This window comes from Acipenser ruthenus, chromosome 32, assembly GCF_902713425.1.
Source record: "Acipenser ruthenus chromosome 32, fAciRut3.2 maternal haplotype, whole genome shotgun sequence".
NCBI lineage: Eukaryota > Metazoa > Chordata > Actinopteri > Acipenseriformes > Acipenseridae > Acipenser > Acipenser ruthenus.
This window is the reverse complement of record NC_081220.1, coordinates 8,472,434-8,494,897: the sequence shown is the minus strand read 5'-3', so window position 1 is coordinate 8,494,897 and position 22,464 is coordinate 8,472,434. Positions and strand designations below refer to the sequence as shown.

The following is a 22,464-nucleotide window of genomic DNA, read 5'->3' as shown; positions in this document are numbered from 1 at the left end:
TCTACGACGCCTCAGGATGCGGAAGTATAGAGTGGCTGATAGCATGGTGTTGACTGTTCCACCTTTAAGACAGGTGTCATTACGAGCATAGACGCTGAGGCGCAGCTCCGCATATGCCTAGATGTACTGCCTACGCAGTTGCGTTATGACGTAAGTCTGTCCTACCGCCGAGAATCCTCCCTCGCGACAGCTAGGGTACACTGTATCCCATGTTGATGGTTATTTTCGACTTGAAAGGGAACGATAGGTTGCGGATGCAACCCCGGTTCCCTGAAAGAGAAAATAACCATCAAGCTGCGAGGTCGCTCCGGTAGCCTTCACGGCCTGAAGAGCAAAAGAGGAAGTGCATCCCCGCGCGCGCAGTTAAGTATGCTCCCAGGGGGGCGGGCTTACACTGCAGCTGGCGTGGGGGCCTATCGGCAGCTTTGCTATAAAAGCTCAGCCTACCGGTGCTGCCTGACGGCAATATCTCATGTTTATGGTTATTTTCTCTTTCAGGGAACCGGGGTTGCATCCGCAACCTATCGTTCTGTTGAGCTCCCAGGGTGTTATCTAATAAAACACCATAATCGGTTAGCACGTTCGGCTGTTAATCGAAAGGTTGGTGTTTCAAGCCCACGCAGAGATGATGCTTTTTGCATTTCTTTATCGCATTAGAAAACGGCACTATAATACTTTTTTATTTCCTCCAATTACACTAAAGAAAAAATGTGCTGTTTTTTTAATTCAAAAAATTAATTAAGAAAAAAATAACCCTAGTCGTGCTGTTTACAAAAACCCGGTATCGAAGCAGGGACAGTTACAGTCTAACGCTCTCCCAACTGAGCTATTTCAGCTTGACGCGATTTTGCTATCGAGACAGCATTCTTTTCGTCAATCGCCTTTTTCTCAAGCCAGTAAACCTGCATGTAATGAGAAACGTTCAACAGTTCGGAAACACCACAATAGAATCCAAAGCCTTTGCAAATGTGTTTCCAAACTGTTAGTTTTTCTCCCAAATGCGGTTTCTCAAAAAATGGAGCCGTTTACTTCTTTTGGATATTTTCACAACTAACCGTGCGAGCATGTAGTCGTGGCCGAGTGGTTAAGGCGATGGACTTGAAATCCATTGGGGTTTCCCCGCGCAGGTTCGAATCCTGCCGACTACGTAAGCTTTGTTTTTAATTGATTGTATGTGTTCATTGTTAATACATGTTTAAAGCTCAGGAAGTCTGAAATATTACTGGTTGTACTTCATATCGCTTCGGTTCATTTTGTTAAAGAATGTTCATTTTGGCACCATTACAAATGCTGTGGTTTCTTTAAAGAAGAAGAGCCGTGGCCCGTACGGGGATCGAACCCGCGACCTTGGCGTTATTAGCACCACGCTCTAACCAACTGAGCTAACCGGCCACACGCTCAAAACTTGATACTAGAACCCGAGGAAAATAAGTCCTGCGGACATTATGATTGTTCTACCAAGATGTTCTCATGTTAAACTGAACAATAACACATTCAAAGTATCGGAAAGGCATAATTAGAGGCCTCGTCATAATGAGGCAGTTTAACAGTGTGAAGGATGTGGTGAGGTGCAGGCTTGCGGTGACTTTCTCTCATTTAACGACCTTGTGATTTGAATACTAACAAGAAAAGCAAATCAAATTACCAAGCATTCGGTGGACGTTTTAAGAAATAAATAAACAAACAGATTTGTCAGAAGTGGGATTCGAACCCACGCCTCCAGAGAGACTGCGACCTGAACGCAGCGCCTTAGACCGCTCGGCCATCCTGACTTACACTGACCACTTTGCACAACACTGCAGTACACTGCTGAACCTCCAATGTCTGACGCTACAGTAAATCACCTGGTGTGTGTGTGAACTTATTCTTTATCTGTTTATATTAAGGAGGGCGACCTGTTTCGTCGCATTCTATATGGGATCACAAGGACACTCCTCTTACAGACAGAAAATATACGGCAAACAGAGCGATCGCTTCACGGTTAGAAACAAATCAGAACAGTCTGTTAGCAAATTAACTTCATGAAAAAAAACACACAGGCATTACATAAATGTTACAGATATGTTTCGTAGACACAAAAGTTGTAACATAATTGAGTACATTTGTAAACTATCCGCCAGTAACAGACATTATCTCACATTATCTCTAGTTTCAAACGCATTATCACAGGCGGCACAATTACGACATGGAAAAAATCCAGTATATTTGTCCAGTACACCTAGATCTCTCGAACATTAAAATGAGTCAGCCCTTAATAAACACTGTCCGTGTTCATTTCTATGTATATGACATTGTCTATACACAATAACTGTCATGTAAGCCTATTGGTATCAAACCGATCACAATTAATGTGATCCGTGTTTTCAGTCAGATTGATAGTTTTAATCAATCATCGAAAAAGCAGCAGTGCTTTGCAACTGTAGTTCGTCTTGCGTACCTTTTGGTAAGATACCCACTCAGAACGTGTCCGCTTCCTCCAGCCCCCTAAGGAACACTGGAGCGGTCATCAATAACAGGGAGCAGTTGGCCAAAAAAAAACACTCGCTGTCTCCTTCAAGCTCAAAAACGAACACTCTCACTCTTCCTCGTGGATAGCGAGTCCAAACACTTTATAAACGCATTTCGCTGTCAAATCACTATAGAAATGATCCCGGAAAGTATTGTTTTATGGGCAAGTGGCCGACCGTCTCCCTCCAACTCTGAGTGGCACCGGTAGCTGTGCCGCTGACAAATAAACAGGAGCTTTCATATAATGCAATTGCTGTTGCCCAGTGAGGTGTTACAACAACATTTCAAACTCATTCCAAACTGCAGGCGGTTAAAAGCTTAATTGGGTTCAAGTTTCACGTATGATTTAAAAAGTAGGAGCCAGTTGCCTCATTTGCATTGTCTGCCTTCCTCCTTTGCACTGTGAAGTCTATCAGATTTGTGCTTAAAATCTGAATACGATTCCCATTTGAATCGTATATATTTGGTTTCCATTTTAGCTCTATGCATACACACTGTTCTGTCGAGCTCCCAGGGTGTTATCTAATAAAACACCATAATCGGTTAGCACGTTCGGCTGTTAATCGAAATTTTGGTGTTTCAAGCCCACGCAGAGATTATGCTTTTTGCATTTCTTTATCGCATTAGAAAATGGCACTATAATACGTTTTTATTTCCTCCAATTACACTGAAGAAAAAATGTGCTGTTTTTTTAATTCAAAAAATTAATTAAGAAAAAATAGCCCTAGTCGTGCTGTTTGCAAAAACCCGGTATCGAAGCAGGGACCGTTACAGTCTAACGCTCTCCCAACTGAGCTATTTCAGCTTGAAGCGATTTTGCTATCGAGACAGCATTCTTTTCGTCAATCGCCTTTTTGTCAAGCCAGTAAACCTGCATGTAATGAGAAACGTTCAACAGTTCGGAAACACCACAATAGAATCCAATGCCTTTGCAAATGTGTTTCCAAACTGTTAGTTTTTCTCCCAAATGCGGTTTCTCAAAAAATGGTTTTGCCTACTTTTTTATTATTATTATTACTTTTTCCAGAGTAAGACCAAAAGGCAAACATCCAGGAAATAGTTAAACACTGCTACAGCGCTTGAACTGTCTCAACAAACGTTTAGCTCTAAAATGTGTACATTAAAAGTCTATTAACATCTTTAACACAATCATCTGTGTTCCAATAGCGGTTAATCCACATGGTGATCAATAAAGTGAAAGCTGGCTTTGTTCACATATTCGCAAGACGTTTTCACGATTCACGCATATTCTGAACAAGCACACAAGAATATGGTAATGAAAGGACAGGAAAATAACTGCTTTATTGGCTCTGGTCTTGTATCGTCACCTTGATTACTGTCCGTAAGAAAGTGGCATTAATCAAAAACCTAATTATGTAAGGTTCCCAATGCGCAAATACGCAGCATATTTAAACTTCTTCACAATCTTAAATCTTCCCACATGAATGTCAAATACGTACTGATAAGTACGGCCCTTTCCCAGTGTAACACTCTGCTGTGTTTGAACACCAACGATGGCTTGGATATGATGTATTAAACCACGATACTATTGTTCCCACTTTCTTTATTACTACCAAATGTGCATTTCGTGTCAGCCCTTGTGGCCTAATGGATAAGGCACTGGCTTTCTAAGCCATGGATTGTGGTTTCGAGTCCCATCTGGGGTGTGATTTTGTTATAGGAGGCTGTGTGGTCCAGTGGTTAAAGATAAAGGGCTTTTAACCAGGAGGTCCCCCGGTACAAATACCACCTCAGCCACTGACTCATTGTGTGACCCTGAGCAAGTCACTTAACCTCCTTGTGCTCCGTTTTTCGGGTGAGATGTAAATGTAAGTGACTCTACAGCTGATGCATAGTTCACACACCCTAGTCTCTGTAAGTCGCCACGGATAAAGGCGTCTGCTAAATAAATAATAATAAAATGAACATAATTATGGTAAGTTTTATTGGCATGTGATATTTTGTAGATCTTGTTATCTGCTTAGTCCGCTCACGCTAGCCAGAATGTGCTCGAGTGCTCTGGCAGCAGCCATGAAGCAAGTCAGTTTTTCAGCTGAAATAAATATCTACTTTGTTTTTGTGGATGGGGGTGTTTTGAAAAGATCAGTTAAATAGCTACGTATTTTGAAATAAAGATGTATTCATTATTATGAACGTTAACAGAAAGTATATTGTATTATTATTTCCCACGTGTGCTTGACTTGTACAAATCTGATAGAGTTTAAACAAAGGCATTTGACTTCGGTTCATTATTTAGCCTATACTGCCATCTGCAGCATTACTGCGGGTGTCGTTTGCTTCTTTTGACAATAATACGGCTGTTTTCACGGAAAACCATGAGAGCATGTAGCCATGGCCGAGTGGTTAATGAACAAACAGAGCTGTCAGAAATGGAATTCGAAATCACGCTTCCAGGGTGACTGTGATCTGAACGCAGCGCCATAGCTCGCTCAACCATCCTGAATTACACACGTCTTTTTACAACATTGCAGTACACTGCTGAACCTCCGATGTCTGACGCTGCAGTAAATCAACTCGTGTGTGTGTGTGTATTTATTCTTTTTCTGTTTATATGAAGGAGGGCGACCTGTTTTGTCGCATTCTATATGGGATTGTAGCAGCCACACCCAGTGACACCCAGTGAGAGTCCTAATACCGACACTACTAGAAATTAATAAAAAGGTTTGGAATAGGAATGACAACAGAATGACAAAGGCAGAATAACAATTCACAAAGCTATATTACAATGATCCAAGATTCACATAAATCAGTTCAAATAACTATACAATAAAATGTATTAAAGTTGTACTAAAAACAAGGAGGGGAAGTTGAATAAAGCCAGCCAATAGCCACATTTTAAAAGCATGGGGTATTAGACCAACATATAGCAGCGATTACACTTCTCATTAAGAGTGCTAGGTGATTGGAAACAGCTCTTCCCAGCAAGGGTTCAACAACAAAAGCCAGATTGTTAATACACACAAGTTTTAACAGTATTAGGGAACGTTAACTGCAACATTGCAGGCTTAACTATATTAGAGCAATTCAACAGCAATACAAGTTTAGTTAAGATAATTAGCAGCAACGTTCAGGTTTAGCAGAGGTGTAGCATAAGTAAACAGAACCAAAAGGTGTGGGGACATTTACCTGCTGCTGGAACACTTTTAATCTAACAAAACAAAATTGATGAGACCGGGATTTAACCACACGTCTCAGAGCTTTATTCAACAGACTAGCTCTCGAATTATCCAACACTTTACTTTTGGAATATACTCACACGGCTGTAACACCGCAGACACAGAAACAGTGCGTCTCCAGAACACTCATCTACAGCAGCAGCACACCGACTCTCAGGTCCCACGCACCTGTCGGTACTTCCTCTCTCACCCCGCCTCAAAGAAAGAAACTTTCTCCCGTCAGCCCGGCTAGCTCAGTCAGTAGAGCATGAGACTCTTAATCTCAGGGTCGTGGGTTCGAGCCCCACGTTGGGCGTCATTTTTAAATACAAATTGTAGATGTTTCTTCGAGGCAACAGAGCAATGTCTGATTCTGTTCACATTGTATAAAGTATTGCAACACAATTACTTATTGGTCATTGTCATATAGCAATTGCTATTGTAAAATGCGTGCATCCTTTAAAGCTATACCGATATTGAAATAAAGAATCTTACTTTCGTGGGTTGGCTTCAATCTGTTTCTTTTTTTACACTTGTCATTACATCATTCATGGAGCAAGTTAGTATGTGCGTAATAAACCCAATCGGGCCTTGATACAATAGACAACCCTAGTCTGTGATGAAATGAAATAATGCGGTTTTCTACTATCGCAAACGCAGCTTGTCAGAATGGCCGAGTGGTCTAAGGCGCCAGACTCAAGGACTCTGTCTTTCCAAAGAATTGTGTGTTCTGGTCTCCGAATGGAGGCGTGGGTTCAAATCCCACTTCTGACAGTTCACTTTTACTTATTTTTTAAATGAATAAATGTGTTCATTTTACTATAAAAGATTGTTTCAAGGAAATCAACAGCTGATACCAAACTCTTGTCAGCACTCAATACCATTTTAATTTCCATTTTAAATCGGACTAAAATAGCGTTCCTAACACAGATTGCATTTTTGTTGTAAACTGGCTACTTGTCGAAGTCACTGAAAAATATTTTGTGTAGAAACATGTGTTATTTAACTAAAGATTGTTTTAATATTTCAAATAACATATTACTTTGAAAAACATCTCCGACTGCCACTGGATCGTGGTCTCAGGCTGGGATGCGGACCATTTAGAACAGTATAAACGATCTATTAGTGGAAGTAGCTTACATGAGAAATGCCCTCGGTTAACATGCTAGGATGATCGACTTCGGTATTCTCCAACTGCTGTTTACATTTTCTAACACGTTATGAGGACGAATACAAAGGTTGACAGCTTCCTTGGAAGTGGGGGTAAGCACAAGTTATTTTCAGATGTAATGTCTATTTTAAACTCAATCTAGTCCTGCGTAGTGCAAAAGACATTGCTATATTTTTATATTAGTCAAGCCCTATTTAAAGTGTTCTTAAATTGTTTTAACATTAGCAATGATCAATTTAAATGTGGTTATTGATTTAAACAACTGAACAATTGTGGGCTTGATGGTTTCTTTTTTTCTACGTTTCTACCGGAATGAGATACGCACTCAAAATGTGTCCCCTTCCTTCAGCAACCCCCGACTGAAGATTGAAGTGGTCATTACTTGCAGCGAGTAGGTTCCCGATAACAACACTCATTGTCAGCTCGGTGCTGAGAAGAAAACACTGCCACTACTCCTGGTGGATACGGAGACCAATCCCTTCAAAACGTGTTTCATTCTAGAAATGATCCTTGCAAATATAGTCTTAACTTTTATTAGCAGACCTTCGCCCCCAACTGGCAAGCTCTACTTCATATGAAACAATGACTGGGCAACAACGAGGTGTTACATTGACAATACAAACTAACTCGAGACAGCCAAGCCGTTAAAGCATACCTTAAGTTTGTCGCGTGATACAAAAGCAAGTATTGGCATTTTTGCATTGTCTGCCTCGTCAAACAAGCTCGAGCCACAGCACACAACGCTGCTGCATCGGGACACAGATTGTGGATTTATAAGCGACTGAATAAACGAGCTGAGACTACTTTTTAAAGAAATTGAAAACATACCTCTAGTCGAAATATTTGCTATTTAGTTAATTCAATTATTTTTTAAATTTGCAAATCACAGACTACATTGCCAAAATAATAATAAAAAAAAAAAACTAATCTGATTTGCTCGTATCAAGCTGCGATGAAGCCTATGAGAATCGATGGCACCATTAAAGGGGAATTAGCTCAAATGGTAGAGCGCTCGCTTAGCATGCGAGAAGTAGCGGGATCGATGCCCGCATTCTCCAAATAATTTTAAAGTATCTGCGTATTTTGTCCAGGCGCATTATGGAGATAAATACAAAGTGTGACAATTCTTTGTAACAGTGACGCCCACCCTACATGTGTATTTTAATGCACAGTCTGCTAATTTGTAATAATCCCCGGACTGAAAAAACTGCAGCGCGTGATATTTTGTAGGTCTTCTTATCTCCTATGTCCGCTAACGCTAGGCACAACGTGCCCGAGTGCTGTAGCAGCAGCCATGAAGCAAGTTAGTTTTTCAGTAGAAATAAAGTTTTTGTGTATGGGTGTATTGAAAAGCTCAGTTAAATAGCTACGTATTTTGAAATAAGGATGTATTCATTATTATGAACGTTGGCAGAAAGGATATTGTATTAATATTTCCCACGTGTGCTTGACTTGTACAAATCTGATAGAGTTTCAACAAAGGCATTTGACTTGGGTTCATTATTTAGCCTATACTGCCATCTACAGCATTACTGCGGGTGTCGTTTGCTTCTTTTGACAATAATACGGCTGTTTTCACGGAAAACCGTGAGAGCATGTAGTCGTGGCCGAGTGGTTAATGAACAAACAGAGCTGTCAGAAATGGAATTCGAACCCACGCTTCCAGGGTAACTGTGATCTGAACGCAGCGCCTTAGATCGCTCAACCATCCTGAATTACACACGTCTTTTTACAACATTGCAGTACACTGCTGAACCTCCGATGTCTGACGCTGCAGTAAATCAACTCGTGTTTGCGTGTACTTATTCTTTTTCTGTTTATATGAAGGAGGGCGACCTGTTTTGTCGCATTCTATATGGGATTGTAGCAGTCACACCCAGTGATGCCCAGTGAGAGTCCTAATACCGACACTACTAAAAACAAATTAAAAGGTTTGGAATAGGAATGACAACAGAATGACAAAGGCAGAATAACAATTCACAAAGCTATATTACAATGATCCAAGATTCACATAAATCAGTTCAAATAACTATACAATAAAATGTATTAAAGTTGTACTAAAAACAAGGAGGGGAAATTGAATAAAGCCAGCCAATAGCCACTTTTTAAAAGCATGGGGTATTAGACCAACATATAGCAGCGATTACACTTCTCATTAAGAGTGCTAGGTGATTGGAAACAGCTCTTCCCAGCAAGGGTTCAACAACAAAAGCCAGATTGTTAATACACACAAGTTTTAACAGTATTAGGGAACGTTAGCTGCAACATTGCAGGCTTAACTATATTAGAGCAATTCAACAGCAATACAAGTTTAGTTAAGATAATTAGCAGCAACGTTCAGGTTTAGCAGAGGTGTAGCATAAGTAAACAGAACCAAAAGGTGTGGGGACATTTACCTGCTGCTTGAACACTTTTAATCTAACAAAACAAAATTGATGAGACCGGGATTTAACCACACGTCTCAGAGCTTTATTCAACAGACTAGCTCTCGAATTATCCAACACTTTACTTTTGGAATATACTCACACGGCTGTAACACCGCAGACACAGAAACAGCGCGTCTCCAGAACACTCATCTACAGCAGCAGCACACCGAATCTCAGGTCCCACGGACCTGTCGGTACTTCCTCTCTCGCCCCGCCTGAAACAAAGAAACTTTCTCCTGTCAGCCCGGCTAGCTCAGTCGGTAGAGCATGAGACTCTTAATCTCAGGGTCGTGGGTTCGAGCCCCACGTTGGGCGTCCTTTTTAAATACAAATTGTAGATGTTTCTTCGAGGCAACGGAGCAATGTCTGATTCTATTCACATTGTATAAAGTATTGCAACACAATTACTTATTGGTCATTGTCATATAGCAATTGCTATTGTAAAATGCGTGCATCCTTTAAAGCTATACCGATATTGAAATAAAGAATCTTTCTTTCGTGGGTTGGCTTCAATCTGTTTCTTTTTTAACACTTGTCATTACATCATTCATGGAGCAAGTTTGTATGTGCGTAATAAACCCAATCGGGCCTTGATACAATAGACAACCCTAGTCTGTGCTGAAATGAAATAATGCGGTTTTCTACTATCGAAAACGCAGCTTGTCAGAATGGCCGAGTGGTCTAAGGCGCCAGACTCAAGGACTCTGTCTTTCCAAAGAATTGTGTGTTCTGGTCTCCGAATGGAGGCGTGGGTTCAAATCCCACTTCTGACAGTTCTCTTTTACTTATTTTTTAAATGAATAAATATGTTCATTTTACTATAAAAGATTGTTTCAAGGAAATCAACAGCTGATACCAAACTCTTGTCAGCACTCAATACCATTTTAATTTCCATTTTAAATCGGACTAAAATAGCGTTCTAACACAGATTGCATTTTTGCTGTAAACTGGCTACTTGTTGAAGTCACTGAAAAATATTTTGTGTAGAAACATGTGTTATTTAACTAAAGATTGTTTTAATATTTCAAATAACACATTACTTTGAAAAACATCTCCGACTGCCACTGGATCGTGGTCTCAGGCTGGGATCCGGACCATTGAGAACAGTACAAACGATCTATTAGTGGAAGTAGCTTACATGAGAAATGCCCTCGTTTAACATGCTAGGATGATCGACTTCGGTATTCTCCAACTGCTGTTTACATTTTCTAACACGTTATGAGGACGAATACAAAGGTTGACAGCTTCCTTGTAAGTGGGGGTAAGCACAAGTTATTTTCAGATGTAATGTCTATTTTAAACTCAATCTAGTCCTGCGTAGTGCAAAAGACATTGCTATATTTTTTATATTAGTCAAGCCCTATTTAAAGTGTTCTTAAATTGTTTTAACATTAGCAATGATCAATTTAAATTTGGTTATTGATTTAAACAACTGAACAATTGTGGGCTTGATGGTTACTTTTTTCTACGTTTCTACCGGAATGAGATACGCACTCAAAATGTGCCCCCTTCCTTCAACAATCCCCGACTGAAGATTGAAGTGGTCATTACTTGCAGCGAGTAGGTTCCCGATAACAACACTCATTGTCAGCTCGGTGCTGAGAAGAAAACACTGCCACTCCTCCTGGTGGATACCGAGACCAATCCCTTCAAAACATGTTTCATTCTAGAAATGATCCTTGCAAATATAGTCTTAACTTTTATTAGCAGACCTTCGCCCCCAACTGGCAAGCTCTACTTCATATGAAACAATGACTGGGCAACAATGAGGTGTTACATTAACAATACAAACTAACTCGAGACAGCCAAGCCGTTAAAGCATACCTTAAGTTTGTCGCGTGATACAAAAGCAAGTATTGGCATTTTTGCATTGTCTGCCTCGTCAAACAAGCTCGAGCCACAGCACACAGCGCTGCTGCATCGGGACACAGATTGTGGATTTATAAGCGACTGAATAAACGAGCTGAGACTACTTTTTAAAGAAATTGAAAACATACCTCTAGTCGAAATATTTGCTATTTAGTTAATTCAATTATTTTTTAAATTTGCAAATCACAGGCTACATTGCCAAAATAATAAAAAAAAAAAAAAAAAAAACTAATCTGATTTGCTCGTATCAAGCTGCGATGAAGCCTATGAGAATCGGCGTTACCATTAGAGGGGAATTAGCTCAAATGGTAGAGCGCTCGCTTAGCATGCGAGAAGTAGCGGGATCGATGCCCGCATTCTCCAAATAATTTTAAAGTATCTGCGTATTTTGTCCCGGCGCATTATGGAGATAAATACAAAGTGTGACAATTCTTTGTAACAGTGACGCCCACCCTACATGTGTATTTTAATGCACAGTCTGCTAATTTGTAATAATCCCCGGACTGAAAAACTGCAGCGCGTGATATTTTGTAGGTCTACTTATCTCCTATGTCCGCTAACGCTAGGCACATCGTGCCCGAGTGCTGTAGCAGCATCCATGAAGCAAGTTAGTTTTTCAGTAGAAATAAAGTTTTTGTGTATGGGTGTTTTGAAAAGCTCAGTTAAATAGCTACGTATTTTGAAATAAGGATGTATTCATTATTATGAATGTTGGCAGAAAGGATATTCTATTAATATTTCCCACGTGTGCTTGACTTGTACAAATCTGATAGAGTTTCAACAAAGGCATTTGACTTGGGTTCATTATTTAGCCTATACTGCCATCTACAGCATTACTGCGGGTGTCGTTTGCTTCTTTTGACAATAATACGGCTGTTTTCACGGAAAACCGTGAGAGCATGTAGTCGTGGCCGAGTGGTTAATGAACAAACAGAGCTGTCAGAAATGGAATTCGAACCCACGCTTCCAGGGTAACTGTGATCTGAACGCAGCGCCTTAGATCGCTCAACCATCCTGAATTACACACGTCTTTTTACAACATTGCAGTACACTGCTGAACCTCCGATGTCTGACGCTGCAGTAAATCAACTCGTGTGTGCGTGTACTTATTCTTTTTCTGTTTATATGAAGGATGGCGACCTGTTTTGTCGCATTCTATATGGGATTGTAGCAGTCACACCCAGTGATGCCCAGTGAGAGTCCTAATACCGACACTACTAAAAACAAATTAAAAGGTTTGGAATAGGAATGACAACAGAATGACAAAGGCAGAATAACAATTCACAAAGCTATATTACAATGATCCAAGATTCACATAAATCAGTTCAAATAACTATACAATAAAATGTATTAAAGTTGTACTAAAAACAAGGAGGGGAAGTTGAATAAAGCCAGCCAATAGCCACATTTTAAAAGCATGGGGTATTAGACCAACATATAGCAGCGATTACACTTCTCATTAAGAGTGCTAGGTGATTGGAAACAGCTCTTCCCAGCAAGGGTTCAACAACAAAAGCCAGATTGTTAATACACACAAGTTTTAACAGTATTAGGGAACGTTAGCTGCAACATTGCAGGCTTAACTATATTAGAGCAATTCAACAGCAATACAAGTTTAGTTAAGATAATTAGCAGCAACGTTCAGGTTTAGCAGCGGTGTAGCATAAGTAAACAGAACCAAAAGGTGTGGGGACATTTACCTGCTGCTTGAACACTTTTAATCTAACAAAACAAAATTGATGAGACCGGGATTTAACCACACGTCTCAGAGCTTTATTCAACAGACTAGCTCTCGAATTATCCAACACTTTACTTTTGGAATATAATCACACGGCTGTAACACCGCAGACACAGAAACAGCGCGTCTCCAGAACACTCATCTACAGCAGCAGCACACCGAATCTCAGGTCCCACGCACCTGTCGGTACTTCCTCTCTCGCCCCGCCTGAAACAAAGAAACTTCCTGCTGTCAGCCCGGCTAGCTCAGTCGGTAGAGCATGAGACTCTTAATCTCAGGGTCGTGGGTTCGAGCCCCACATTGGGCGTCCTTTTTAAATACAAATTGTAGATGTTTCTTCGAGGCAACGGAGCAATGTCTGATTCTGTTCACATTGTATAAAGTATTGCAACACAATTACTTATTGGTCATTGTCATATAGCAATTGCTATTGTAAAATGCGTGCATCCTTTAAAGCTATACCGATATTGAAATAAAGAATCTTTCTTTCGTGGGTTGGCTTCAATCTGTTTCTTTTTTTACACTTGTCATTACATCATTCATGGAGCAAGTTTGTATGTGCGTAATAAACCCAATCGGGCCTTGATACAGTAGACAACCCTAGTCTGTGCTGAAATGAAATAATGCGGTTTTCTACTTTCGCAAACGCAGCTTGTCAGAATGGCCGAGTGGTCTAAGGCGCCAGACTCAAGGACTCTGTCTTTCCAAAGAATTGTGTGTTCTGGTCTCCGAATGGAGGCGTGGGTTCAAATCCCATTTCTGACAGTTCACTTTTACTTATTTTTTAAATGAATAAATATGTTCATTTTACTATAAAAGATTGTTTCAAGGAAATCAACAGCTGATACCAAACTCTTGTCAGCACTCAATACCATTTTAATTTCCATTTTAAATCGGACTAAAATAGCGTTCTAACACAGATTGCATTTTTGCTGTAAACTGGCTACTTGTTGAAGTCACTGAAAAATATTTTGTATAGAAACATGTGTTATTTAACTAAAGATTGTTTTAATATTTCAAATAACACATTACTTTGAAAAACATCTCCGACTGCCACTGGATCATGGTCTCAGGCTGGGATCCGGACCATTGAGAACAGTACAAACGATCTATTAGTGGAAGTAGCTTACATGAGAAATGCCCTCGTTTAACATGCTAGGATGAGCGACTTCGGTATTCTCCAACTGCTGTTTACATTTTCTAACACGTTATGAGGACGAATACAAAGGTTGACAGCTTCCTTGTAAGTGGGGGTAAGCACAAGTTATTTTCAGATGTAATGTCTATTTTAAACTCAATCTAGTCCTGCGTAGTGCAAAAGACATTGCTATATTTTTTATATTAGTCAAGCCCTATTTAAAGTGTTCTTAAATTGTTTTAACATTAGCAATGATCAATTTAAATTTGGTTATTGATTTAAACAACTGAACAATTGTGGGCTTGATGGTTACTTTTTTCTACGTTTCTACCGGAATGAGATACGCACTCAAAATGTGCCCCCTTCCTTCAACAATCCCCGACTGAAGATTGAAGTGGTCATTACTTGCAGCGAGTAGGTTCCCGATAACAACACTCATTGTCAGCTCGGTGCTGAGAAGAAAACACTGCCACTCCTCCTGGTGGATACCGAGACCAATCCCTTCAAAACATGTTTCATTCTAGAAATGATCCTTGCAAATATAGTCTTAACTTTTATTAGCAGACCTTCGCCCCCAACTGGCAAGCTCTACTTCATATGAAACAATGACTGGGCAACAATGAGGTGTTACATTAACAATACAAACTAACTCGAGACAGCCAAGCCGTTAAAGCATACCTTAAGTTTGTCGCGTGATACAAAAGCAAGTATTGGCATTTTTGCATTGTCTGCCTCGTCAAACAAGCTCGAGCCACAGCACACAGCGCTGCTGCATCGGGACACAGATTGTGGATTTATAAGCGACTGAATAAACGAGCTGAGACTACTTTTTAAAGAAATTGAAAACATACCTCTAGTCGAAATATTTGCTATTTAGTTAATTCAATTATTTTTTAAATTTGCAAATCACAGGCTACATTGCCAAAATAATAAAAAAAAAAAAAAAAAAACTAATCTGATTTGCTCGTATCAAGCTGCGATGAAGCCTATGAGAATCGGCGTTACCATTAGAGGGGAATTAGCTCAAATGGTAGAGCGCTCGCTTAGCATGCGAGAAGTAGCGGGATCGATGCCCGCATTCTCCAAATAATTTTAAAGTATCTGCGTATTTTGTCCCGGCGCATTATGGAGATAAATACAAAGTGTGACAATTCTTTGTAACAGTGACGCCCACCCTACATGTGTATTTTAATGCACAGTCTGCTAATTTGTAATAATCCCCGGACTGAAAAACTGCAGCGCGTGATATTTTGTAGGTCTACTTATCTCCTATGTCCGCTAACGCTAGGCACAACGTGCCCGAGTGCTGTAGCAGCATCCATGAAGCAAGTTAGTTTTTCAGTAGAAATAAAGTTTTTGTGTATGGGTGTTTTGAAAAGCTCAGTTAAATAGCTACGTATTTTGAAATAAGGATGTATTCATTATTATGAATGTTGGCAGAAAGGATATTCTATTAATATTTCCCACGTGTGCTTGACTTGTACAAATCTGATAGAGTTTCAACAAAGGCATTTGACTTGGGTTCATTATTTAGCCTATACTGCCATCTACAGCATTACTGCGGGTGTCGTTTGCTTCTTTTGACAATAATACGGCTGTTTTCACGGAAAACCGTGAGAGCATGTAGTCGTGGCCGAGTGGTTAATGAACAAACAGAGCTGTCAGAAATGGAATTCGAACCCACGCTTCCAGGGTAACTGTGATCTGAACGCAGCGCCTTAGATCGCTCAACCATCCTGAATTACACACGTCTTTTTACAACATTGCAGTACACTGCTGAACCTCCGATGTCTGACGCTGCAGTAAATCAACTCGTGTGTGCGTGTACTTATTCTTTTTCTGTTTATATGAAGGATGGCGACCTGTTTTGTCGCATTCTATATGGGATTGTAGCAGTCACACCCAGTGATGCCCAGTGAGAGTCCTAATACCGACACTACTAAAAACAAATTAAAAGGTTTGGAATAGGAATGACAACAGAATGACAAAGGCAGAATAACAATTCACAAAGCTATATTACAATGATCCAAGATTCACATAAATCAGTTCAAATAACTATACAATAAAATGTATTAAAGTTGTACTAAAAACAAGGAGGGGAAGTTGAATAAAGCCAGCCAATAGCCACATTTTAAAAGCATGGGGTATTAGACCAACATATAGCAGCGATTACACTTCTCATTAAGAGTGCTAGGTGATTGGAAACAGCTCTTCCCAGCAAGGGTTCAACAACAAAAGCCAGATTGTTAATACACACAAGTTTTAACAGTATTAGGGAACGTTAGCTGCAACATTGCAGGCTTAACTATATTAGAGCAATTCAACAGCAATACAAGTTTAGTTAAGATAATTAGCAGCAACGTTCAGGTTTAGCAGCGGTGTAGCATAAGTAAACAGAACCAAAAGGTGTGGGGACATTTACCTGCTGCTTGAACACTTTTAATCTAACAAAACAAAATTGATGAGACCGGGATTTAACCACACGTCTCAGAGCTTTATTCAACAGACTAGCTCTCGAATTATCCAACACTTTACTTTTGGAATATAATCACACGGCTGTAACACCGCAGACACAGAAACAGCGCGTCTCCAGAACACTCATCTACAGCAGCAGCACACCGAATCTCAGGTCCCACGCACCTGTCGGTACTTCCTCTCTCGCCCCGCCTGAAACAAAGAAACTTCCTCCTGTCAGCCCGGCTAGCTCAGTCGGTAGAGCATGAGACTCTTAATCTCAGGGTCGTGGGTTCGAGCCCCACATTGGGCGTCCTTTTTAAATACAAATTGTAGATGTTTCTTCGAGGCAACGGAGCAATGTCTGATTCTGTTCACATTGTATAAAGTATTGCAACACAATTACTTATTGGTCATTGTCATATAGCAATTGCTATTGTAAAATGCGTGCATCCTTTAAAGCTATACCGATATTGAAATAAAGAATCTTTCTTTCGTGGGTTGGCTTCAATCTGTTTCTTTTTTTACACTTGTCATTACATCATTCATGGAGCAAGTTTGTATGTGCGTAATAAACCCAATCGGGCCTTGATACAGTAGACAACCCTAGTCTGTGCTGAAATGAAATAATGCGGTTTTCTACTTTCGCAAACGCAGCTTGTCAGAATGGCCGAGTGGTCTAAGGCGCCAGACTCAAGGACTCTGTCTTTCCAAAGAATTGTGTGTTCTGGTCTCCGAATGGAGGCGTGGGTTCAAATCCCATTTCTGACAGTTCACTTTTACTTATTTTTTAAATGAATAAATATGTTCATTTTACTATAAAAGATTGTTTCAAGGAAATCAACAGCTGATACCAAACTCTTGTCAGCACTCAATACCATTTTAATTTCCATTTTAAATCGGACTAAAATAGCGTTCCTAACACAGATTGCATTTTTGCTGTAAACTGGCTACTTGTTGAAGTCACTGAAAAATATTTTGTGTAGAAACATGTGTTATTTAACTAAAGATTGTTTTAATATTTCAAATAACACATTACTTTGAAAATAATCTCCGACTGCCACTGGATCGTGGTCTCAGGCTGGGATGCGGACCATTGAGAACAGTACAAACGATCTATTAGTGGAAGTAGCTTACATGAGAAATGCCCTCGTTTAACATGCTAGGATGATCGACTTCGGTATTCTCCAACTGCTGTTTACATTTTCTAACACGTTATGAGGACGAATACAAAGGTTGACAGCTTCCTTGTAAGTGGGGGTAAGCACAAGTTATTTTCAGATGTAATGTCTATTTTAAACTCAATCTAGTCCTGCGTAGTGCAAAAGACATTGCTATATTTTTATATTAGTCAAGCCCTATTTAAAGTGTTCATAAATTGTTTTAACATTAGCAATGATCAATTTAAATTTGGTTATTGATTTAAACAACTGAACAATTGTGGGCTTGATGGTTTCTTTTTTCTACGTTTCTACCGGAATGAGATACGCACTCAAAATGTGTCCCCTTCCTTCAACAATCCCCGACTGAAGATTGAAGTGGTCATTACTTGCAGCGAGTAGGTTCCCGATAACAACACTCATTGTCAGCTCGGTGCTGAGAAGAAAACACTGCCACTCCTCCTGGTGGATACCGAGACCAATCCCTTCAAAACATGTTTCATTCTAGAAATGATCCTTGCAAATATAGTCTTAACTTTTATTAGCAGACCTTCGCCCCCAACTGGCAAGCTCTACTTCATATGAAACAATGACTGGGCAACAACGAGGTGTTACATTAACAATACAAACTAACTCGAGACAGCCAAGCCGTTAAAGCATACCTTAAGTTTGTCGCGTGATACAAAAGCAAGTATTGGCATTTTTGCATTGTCTGCCTCGTCAAACAAGCTCGAGCCACAGCACACAACGCTGCTGCATCGGGACACAGATTGTGGATTTATAAGCGACTGAATAAACGAGCTGAGACTACTTTTTAAAGAAATTGAAAACATACCTCTAGTCGAAATATTTGCTATTTAGTTAATTCAATTATTTTTTTAAATTTGCAAATCACAGACTACATTGCCAAAATAATAATAATAATAATAAAAAAAACTAGTCTGATTTGCTCGTATCAAGCTGCGATGAAGCCTATGAGAATCGGTGGCACTATTAAAGGGGAATTAGCGGCGCTATTAAAGGGGAATTAGCTCAAATGGTAGAGCGCTCACTTAGCATGCGAGAAGTAGCGGGATCGATGCCCGCATTCTCCAAATAATTTTAAAGTATCTGCGTATTTTGTCCCGGCGCATTATGGAGATAAATACAAAGTGTGACAATTCTTTGTAACAGTGACGCCCACCCTACATGTGTATTTTAATGCACAGTCTGCTAATTTGTAATAATCCCCGGACTGAAAAACTGCAGCGCGTGATATTTTGTAGGTCTTCTTATCTCCTATGTCCGCTAACGCTAGGCACAACGTGCCCGAGTGCTGTAGCAGCAGCCATGAAGCAAGTTAGTTTTTCAGTAGAAATAAAGTTTTTGTGTATGGGTGTTTTGATAAGCTCAGTTAAATAGCTACGTATTTTGAAATAAGGATGTATTCATTATTATGAACGTTGGCAGAAAGGATATTGTATTAATATTTCCCACGTGTGCTTGACTTGTACAAATCTGATAGAGTTTCATCAAAGGCATTTGACTTGGGTTCATTATTTAGCCTATACTGCCATCTACAGCATTACTGCGGGTGTCGTTTGCTTCTTTTGACAATAATACGGCTGTTTTCACGGAAAACCGTGAGAGCATGTAGTCGTGGCCGAGTGGTTAATGAACAAACAGAGCTGTCAGAAATGGAATTTGAACCCACGCTTCCAGGGTAACTGTGATCTGAACGCAGCGCCTTAGATCGCTCAACCATCCTGAATTACACACGTCTTTTTACAACATTGCAGTACACTGCTGAACCTCCGATGTCTGACGCTGCAGTAAATCAACTCGTGTGTGCGTGTACTTATTCTTTTTCTGTTTATATGAAGGAGGGCGACCTGTTTTGTCGCTTTCTATATGGGATTGTAGCAGTCACACCCAGTGATGCCCAGTGAGAGTCCTAATACCGACACTACTAAAAACAAATTAAAAGGTTTGGAATAGGAATGACAACAGAATGACAAAGGCAGAATAACAATTCACAAAGCTATATTACAATGATCCAAGATTCACATAAATCAGTTCAAATAACTATACAATAAAATGTATTAAAGTTGTACTAAAAACAAGGAGGGGAAATTGAATAAAGCCAGCCAATAGCCGCATTTTAAAAGCATGGGGTATTAGACCAACATATAGCAGCGATTACACTTATCATTAAGAGTGCTAGGTGATTGGAAACAGCTCTTCCCAGCAAGGGTTCAACAACAAAAGCCAGATTGTTAATACACACAAGTTTTAACAGTATTAGGGAACGTTAGCTGCAACATTGCAGGCTTAACTATATTAGAGCAATTCAACAGCAATACAAGTTTAGTTAAGATAATTAGCAGCAACGTTCAGGTTTAGCAGAGGTGTAGCATAAGTAAACAGAACCAAAAGGTGTGGGGACATTTACCTGCTGCTGGAACACTTTTAATCAAACAAAACAAAATTGATGAGACCGGGATTTAACCACACGTCTCAGAGCTTTATTCAACAGACTAGCTCTCGAATTATCCAACACTTTACTTTTGGAATATACTCACACGGCTGTAACACCGCAGACACAGAAACAGCGCGTCTCCAGAACACTCATCTACAGCAGCAGCACACCGAATCTCAGGTCCCACGCACCTGTCGGTACTTCCTCTCTCGCCCCGCCTGAAACAAAGAAACTTTCCCCTGTCAGCCCGGCTAGCTCAGTCGGTAGAGCATGAGGCTCTTAATCTCAGGGTCGTGGGTTCGAGCCCCACGTTGGGCGTCCTTTTTAAATACAAATTGTAGATGTTTCTTCGAGGCAACGGAGCAATGTCTGATTCTGTTCACGTTGTATAAAGTATTGCAACACAATTACTCATTGGTCATTGTCATATAGCAATTGCTATTGTAAAATGCGTGCATCTTTTAAAGCTATACCGATATTGAAATAAAGAATCTTTCTTTCGTGGGTTGGCTTCAATCTCTTTCTTTTTTTACACTTGTCATTACATCATTCGTGGAGCAAGTTTGTATGTGCGTAATAAACCCAATCGGGCCTTGATACAATAGACAACCCTAGTCTGTGCTGAAATGAAATAATGCGGTTTTCTACGATAGCAAACGCAGCTTGTCAGAATGGCCGAGTGGTCTAAGGCGCCAGACTCAAGGACTCTGTCTTTCCAAAGAATTGTGTGTTCTGGTCTCCGAATGGAGGCGTGGGTTCAAATCCCACTTCTGACAGTTCACTTTTACTTATTTTTTAAATGAATAAATATGTTCATTTTACTATAAAAGATTGTTTCAAGGAAATCAACAGCTGATACCAAACTCTTGTCAGCACTCAATACCATTTTAATTTCCATTTTAAATCGGACTAAAATAGCGTTCCTAACACAGATTGCATTTTTGCTGTAAACTGGCTACTTGTTGAAGTCACTGAAAAATATTTTGTGTAGAAACATGTGTTATTTAACTAAAGATTGTTTTAATATTTCAAATAACACATTACTTTGAAAAACATCTCCGACTGCCACTGGATCGTGGTCTCAGGCTGGGATGCGGACCATTGAGAACAGTACAAACGATCTATTAGTGGAAGTAGCTTACATGAGAAATGCCCTCGTTTAACATGCTAGAATGATCGACTTCGGTATTCTCCAACTGCTGTTTACATTTTCTAACACGTTATGAGGACGAATACAAAGGTTGACAGCTTCCTTGTAAGTGGGGGTAAGCACAAGTTATTTTCAGATGTAATGTCTATTTTAAACTCAATCTAGTCCTGCGTAGTGCAAAAGACATTGCTATATTTTTATATTAGTCAAGCCCTATTTAAAGTGTTCATAAATTGTTTTAACATTAGCAATGATCAATTTAAATTTGGTTATTGATTTAAACAACTGTACAATTGTGGGCTTGATGGTTTCTTTTTTCTACGTTTCTACCGGAATGAGATACGCACTCAAAATGTGTCCCCTTCCTTCAACAATCCCCGACTGAAGATTGAAGTGGTCATTACTTGCAGCGAGTAGGTTCCCGATAACAACACTCATTGTCAGCTCGGTGCTGAGAAGAAAACACTGCCACTCCTCCTGGTGGATACCGAGACCAATCCCTTCAAAACATGTTTCATTCTAGAAATGATCCTTGCAAATATAGTCTTAACTTTTATTAGCAGACCTTCGCCCCCAACTGGCAAGCTCTACTTCATATGAAACAATGACTGGGCAACAATGAGGTGTTACATTAACAATACAAACTAACTTGAGACAGCCAAGCCGTTAAAGCATACCTTAAGTTTGTCGCGTGATACAAAAGCAAGTATTGGCATTTTTGCATTGTCTGCCTCGTCAAACAAGCTCGAGCCACAGCACACAACGCTGCTGCATCGGGACACAGATTGTGGATTTATAAGCGACTGAATAAACGAGCTGAGACTACTTTTTAAAGAAATTGAAAACATACCTCTAGTCGAAATATTTGCTATTTAGTTAATTAAATTATTTTTTAAATTTGCAAATCACAGACTACATTGCCAAAATAATAATAAAAAAAAAAAACTAATCTGATTTGCTCGTATCAAGCTGCGATGAAGCCTATGAGAATCGGTGGCTCCATTAAAGGGGAATTAGCTCAAATGGTAGAGCGCTAGCTTAGCATGCGAGAAGTAGCGGGATCGATGCCCGCTTTCTCCAAATAATTTTAAAGTATCTGCGTATTTTGTCCCGGCGCATTATGGAGATAAATACAAAGTGTGACAATTCTTTGTAACAGTGACGCCCACCCTACATGTGTATTTTAATGCACAGTCTGCTAATTTGTAATAATCCC

At 39.9% G+C, this 22,464-nt stretch overlaps 19 non-coding genes across 19 annotated transcripts; 11 read left to right on the top strand and 8 right to left on the bottom strand.

The window, feature by feature from the left end:
• The first annotated feature begins 1,066 nt into the window (after positions 1 to 1,066).
• trnas-uga (transfer RNA serine (anticodon UGA)) lies at positions 1,067 to 1,148 on the top strand. Its single transcript has one exon. It is a non-coding gene; the product is annotated as a tRNA-Ser (tRNA).
• Positions 1,149 to 1,318: 170 nt separating this feature from the next.
• trnai-aau (transfer RNA isoleucine (anticodon AAU)) lies at positions 1,319 to 1,392 on the bottom strand. The gene has a single exon. It is a non-coding gene; the product is annotated as a tRNA-Ile (tRNA).
• A 298-nt stretch (positions 1,393 to 1,690) lies between these two features.
• trnal-cag (transfer RNA leucine (anticodon CAG)) lies at positions 1,691 to 1,772 on the bottom strand. Its single transcript has one exon. It is a non-coding gene; the product is annotated as a tRNA-Leu (tRNA).
• A 679-nt stretch (positions 1,773 to 2,451) lies between these two features.
• Positions 2,452 to 2,667, bottom strand: LOC131703328 (small nucleolar RNA U3). The gene has a single exon (XR_009309793.1). It is a non-coding gene; the product is annotated as a small nucleolar RNA U3 (small nucleolar RNA).
• A 3,260-nt stretch (positions 2,668 to 5,927) lies between these two features.
• Positions 5,928 to 6,000, top strand: trnak-cuu (transfer RNA lysine (anticodon CUU)). The gene has a single exon. It is a non-coding gene; the product is annotated as a tRNA-Lys (tRNA).
• A 347-nt stretch (positions 6,001 to 6,347) lies between these two features.
• Positions 6,348 to 6,458, top strand: trnal-caa (transfer RNA leucine (anticodon CAA)). The gene is made up of 2 exons: positions 6,348 to 6,385; positions 6,413 to 6,458. It is a non-coding gene; the product is annotated as a tRNA-Leu (tRNA).
• A 717-nt stretch (positions 6,459 to 7,175) lies between these two features.
• On the bottom strand, positions 7,176 to 7,381 carry LOC131703555 (small nucleolar RNA U3). Its single transcript, XR_009309996.1, has one exon. It is a non-coding gene; the product is annotated as a small nucleolar RNA U3 (small nucleolar RNA).
• Positions 7,382 to 9,523: 2,142 nt separating this feature from the next.
• Positions 9,524 to 9,596, top strand: trnak-cuu (transfer RNA lysine (anticodon CUU)). The gene has a single exon. It is a non-coding gene; the product is annotated as a tRNA-Lys (tRNA).
• Positions 9,597 to 9,943: 347 nt separating this feature from the next.
• On the top strand, positions 9,944 to 10,054 carry trnal-caa (transfer RNA leucine (anticodon CAA)). The gene is made up of 2 exons: positions 9,944 to 9,981; positions 10,009 to 10,054. It is a non-coding gene; the product is annotated as a tRNA-Leu (tRNA).
• A 716-nt stretch (positions 10,055 to 10,770) lies between these two features.
• On the bottom strand, positions 10,771 to 10,976 carry LOC131703518 (small nucleolar RNA U3). The gene has a single exon (XR_009309960.1). It is a non-coding gene; the product is annotated as a small nucleolar RNA U3 (small nucleolar RNA).
• Positions 10,977 to 13,122: 2,146 nt separating this feature from the next.
• trnak-cuu (transfer RNA lysine (anticodon CUU)) lies at positions 13,123 to 13,195 on the top strand. Its single transcript has one exon. It is a non-coding gene; the product is annotated as a tRNA-Lys (tRNA).
• A 347-nt stretch (positions 13,196 to 13,542) lies between these two features.
• On the top strand, positions 13,543 to 13,653 carry trnal-caa (transfer RNA leucine (anticodon CAA)). Its single transcript has 2 exons — positions 13,543 to 13,580; positions 13,608 to 13,653. It is a non-coding gene; the product is annotated as a tRNA-Leu (tRNA).
• A 716-nt stretch (positions 13,654 to 14,369) lies between these two features.
• Positions 14,370 to 14,575, bottom strand: LOC131703517 (small nucleolar RNA U3). Its single transcript, XR_009309959.1, has one exon. It is a non-coding gene; the product is annotated as a small nucleolar RNA U3 (small nucleolar RNA).
• A 2,145-nt stretch (positions 14,576 to 16,720) lies between these two features.
• trnak-cuu (transfer RNA lysine (anticodon CUU)) lies at positions 16,721 to 16,793 on the top strand. The gene has a single exon. It is a non-coding gene; the product is annotated as a tRNA-Lys (tRNA).
• A 347-nt stretch (positions 16,794 to 17,140) lies between these two features.
• On the top strand, positions 17,141 to 17,251 carry trnal-caa (transfer RNA leucine (anticodon CAA)). The gene is made up of 2 exons: positions 17,141 to 17,178; positions 17,206 to 17,251. It is a non-coding gene; the product is annotated as a tRNA-Leu (tRNA).
• Positions 17,252 to 17,967: 716 nt separating this feature from the next.
• Positions 17,968 to 18,173, bottom strand: LOC131703512 (small nucleolar RNA U3). Its single transcript, XR_009309954.1, has one exon. It is a non-coding gene; the product is annotated as a small nucleolar RNA U3 (small nucleolar RNA).
• A 2,170-nt stretch (positions 18,174 to 20,343) lies between these two features.
• Positions 20,344 to 20,416, top strand: trnak-cuu (transfer RNA lysine (anticodon CUU)). Its single transcript has one exon. It is a non-coding gene; the product is annotated as a tRNA-Lys (tRNA).
• Positions 20,417 to 20,763: 347 nt separating this feature from the next.
• trnal-caa (transfer RNA leucine (anticodon CAA)) lies at positions 20,764 to 20,874 on the top strand. Its single transcript has 2 exons — positions 20,764 to 20,801; positions 20,829 to 20,874. It is a non-coding gene; the product is annotated as a tRNA-Leu (tRNA).
• Positions 20,875 to 21,590: 716 nt separating this feature from the next.
• Positions 21,591 to 21,796, bottom strand: LOC131703511 (small nucleolar RNA U3). The gene has a single exon (XR_009309953.1). It is a non-coding gene; the product is annotated as a small nucleolar RNA U3 (small nucleolar RNA).
• Between the last annotated feature and the right edge of the window lie 668 nt (positions 21,797 to 22,464).